Below are 3,924 nucleotides of genomic sequence, written 5' to 3' on the forward strand. Positions count from 1 at the left end.
AAAACGCAAATTTTAAAATTGTGTATATCATACGAAAATTGATACATGTATTCCACAAATGTGTTGCGTGTAACAAATCGAACATAATTTTGCATATATCTTTTTTAACCGCTATGGTGAGATTATGGAAAACAAAGGGAGGTATAATGTTAAAACCATTGCTAATTTTAGGAAAATTTCACATGTGTGGTTTCGCACTGGAAACAATGTTAAAACTCATATTTGTGTATAGCATCTACATTTGCACATTTTCTGAGCTTGAATACTTAAATAAGCAAGATAAGTCTGCAGTTTTGTAGAAAAGTTGGTAAAAATAGGAAAATTATGCAAATAGTGGTTTGTAACATGCCGCAACATAAATTCTCTTTTTCTTCTTATTTGAAGTCATTATGGCAACATATTTCTTCATGTGACACCTAACCGATGAAGAAAGACTAAGATTGAAGCATTTATTTGATAATAAATACGAATAATAAGTGAATGCCACATCTGGAAGGGGCGTACACTCCAAGCGTCTATGGTGTTCTGCGGTGTAGTTTCCGCGGCAAAAGGCTAAGGCTTAAAGCTCACCATGCACTATATTATCTTGAAAATAAACATGCCATGTCATCAAAAATGCATGTGTCACATTTATGCCACAGTAAACTTTGTGTCAACATCAAGCACTTAAGTTATGGCCTGAAAGCATTAACAAAGGAAAATATGTGCTCATGAAGGTTCCTTATGCACTTGAAAATGTTTTCAAGCTGTGTCTTGTTTACAATGATGTTCTCATAGTCAGATATATTTGCCCACTGTTTCCAATTGTAGCACTTTGATTTTCAGACTGTGGTACTGTTTGATGTGGTCGCAGTTTAATAGGGAGAACGAGTGGACCCCGAGAACGATTACGCATTCAAGACATCGTTAGCCACAGAATCACCCAATCGCACGACACTTTCCAGGTCAGGGTCTGAATTCAACGGAATAGAATCTTGAACTTGTTTCTCTACACAGGGCACATGCCTGCAGAAACTTTATAGTTTGGAAATACTCCTTTTTTGAAAAGTACACCTTTGTTTTTTCCTAGCGTGATTGTTTTTATAACTGTGCTGTGATTTCTTATGGAGTGATCTAATTTTGAATGGTATTTTAATGAATGAATATCAATATTTGGTGCATGTATTATGTAATCATATGGGAATATACATCTGTAAGACTGATTGATAGTGTCAATAATCATTTTAAACATTTGACATATAACTTGTGTGCTTCTCTACTAAATAGAGTCAAATGTTGTGAATAGGAACACTATTTTTTTGATTATTTCTGTTCTGGTTGTTTCCCTTGAATTGTGTGAATTTTGGAATTACTATGAAATACAAACAAAACACAGGATACAGTTCAGAAATGTTGCATTTAATTCATTAAACATTATATTTTAATATAACAAAAGCTTTTTGTTTTATTATGCATATATTAAAAAACTTAATAGCAAAACGCAAAATTTTAAAATTGTGTATATCATACGAAAATTGATACATGTATTCCACAAATGTGTTGCGGTAACAAATCGAACATAATTTTGCATATATCTTTTAACCGCTATGGTTGAGATTATGGAAAACAAAGGGAGGTAATAATGTTAAAACCATTGCTAATTTTAGGAAAATTTCACGTGTGCTGGTTTCGCACTGGAAAACAATGTTTAAACTCATATTTGTGTAATAGCATCTACATTTGCACATTTTCTGAGCTTGAATACTTAAATAAGCAAGATAAGTCTGCAGTTTTGTAGAAAAAGTTGGTAAAAATAGGAAAATTATGCAAAATAGTGGTTTGTAACATGCCGCAAACATAAATTCTCTTTTTCTTCTTATTTGAAGTCATTATGGCAACATATTTCTTCATGTGACACCTAACCGATGAAGAAAGACTAAGATTGAAGCATTTATTTGATAATAAATACGAAATAATAAGTGAATGCCACATCTGGAAGGGGGCGTACACTCCAAGCGTCTATGGTGTTCTGCGGTGTAGTTTCCGCGGCAAAAGGCTAAGGCTTAAAGCTCACCATGCACTATATTATCTTGAAAATAAACATGCCATGTCATCAAAAATGCATGTGTCACATTTATGCCACAGTAAACTTTGTGTCAACATCAAGCACTTAAGTTATGGGCCTGAAAGCATTAACAAAAGGAAAATATGTGCTCATGAAGGTTCCTTATGCACTTGAAAATGTTTTCAAGCTGTGTCTTGTTTACAATGATGTTCTCATAGTCAGATATATTTGCCCACTGTTTCCAATTGTAGCACTTTGATTTTCAGACTGTGGTACTGTTTGATGTGGTCGCAGTTTAATAGGGAGAACGAGTGGACCCCGAGAACGATTACACGCATTCAAGACATCGTTAGCCACAGAATCACCCAATCGCACGACACTTTCCAGGTCAGGGGGTCTGAATTCAACGGAATAGAATCTTGAACTTGTTTCTCTACACAGGGCACATGCCTGCAGAAACTTTATAGTTTGGAAATACTCCTTTTTTGAAAAGTACACCTTTGTTTTTCCTAGCGTGATTGTTTTTATAACTGTGCTGTGATTTCTTATGGAGTGATCTAATTTTGAATGGTATTTTAATGAATGAATATCAATATTTGGTGCATGTATTATGTAATCATATGGGAATATACATCTGTAAGACTGATTGATAGTGTCAATAATCATTTTAAACATTTGACATATAACTTGTGTGCTTCTCTACTAAATAGAGTCAAATGTTGTGAATAGGAACACTATTTTTTTGATGTATTTCTGTTCTAGGTTGTTTCCACTTTGATATTGTGTGAATTTTTGTGAATTAAACTATGAAATACAAACAAAACACAGGGATACAGTTCAGAAATGTTGCATTTAATTCATTAACATTATATTTTAATATACACAAAAGCTTTTTGTTTTATTATGCATATATTAAAAAACTTAATAGCAAAACGCAAAATTTTAAAATTGTGTATATCATACGAAAATTGATACATGTATTCCACAAATGTGTTGCGGTAACAAATCGAACATAATTTTGCATATATCTTTTAACCGCTATGGTTGAGATTATGGAAAACAAAGGGAGTAATAATGTTAAAACCATTGCTAATTTTAGGAAAATTTCACATGTGCTGGTTTCGCACTGGAAAACAATGTTTAAACTCATATTTGTGTAATAGCATCTACATTTGCACATTTTCTGAGCTTGAATACTTAAATAAGCAAGATAAGTCTGCAGTTTTGTAGAAAAGTTGGTAAAAATAGGAAAATTATGCAAAATAGTGGTTTGTAACATGCCGCAAACATAAATTCTCTTTTTCTTCTTATTTGAAGTCATTATGGCAACATATTTCTTCATGTGACACCTAACCGATGAAGAAAGACTAAGATTGAAGCATTTATTTGATAATAAATACGAAATAATAAGTGAATGCCACATCTGGAAGGGGGCGTACACTCCAAGCGTCTATGGTGTTCTGCGGTGTAGTTTTCCCGCGGCAAAAGGCTAAGGCTTAAAGCTCACCATGCACTATATTATCTTGAAAATAAACATGCCATGTCATCAAAAATGCATGTGTCACATTTATGCCACAGTAAACTTGTGTCAACATCAAGCACTTAAGTTATGGGCCTGAAAGCATTAACATAAGGAAAATATGTGCTCATGAAGGTTCCTTATGCACTTGAAAATGTTTTCAAGCTGTGTCTTGTTTACAATGATGTTCTCATAGTCAGATATATTTGCCCACTGTTTCCAATTGTAGCACTTTGATTTTCAGACTGTGGTACTGTTTGATGTGGTTCGCAGTTTAATAGGGAGAACGAGTGGACCCCGAGAACGATTACACGCATTCAAGACATCGTTAGCCACAGAATCACCCAATCGCACGACACTT

This window comes from Dreissena polymorpha, chromosome 3, assembly GCF_020536995.1.
Source record: "Dreissena polymorpha isolate Duluth1 chromosome 3, UMN_Dpol_1.0, whole genome shotgun sequence".
In the NCBI taxonomy this organism is placed as follows: Eukaryota; Metazoa; Mollusca; class Bivalvia; order Myida; family Dreissenidae; genus Dreissena; species Dreissena polymorpha.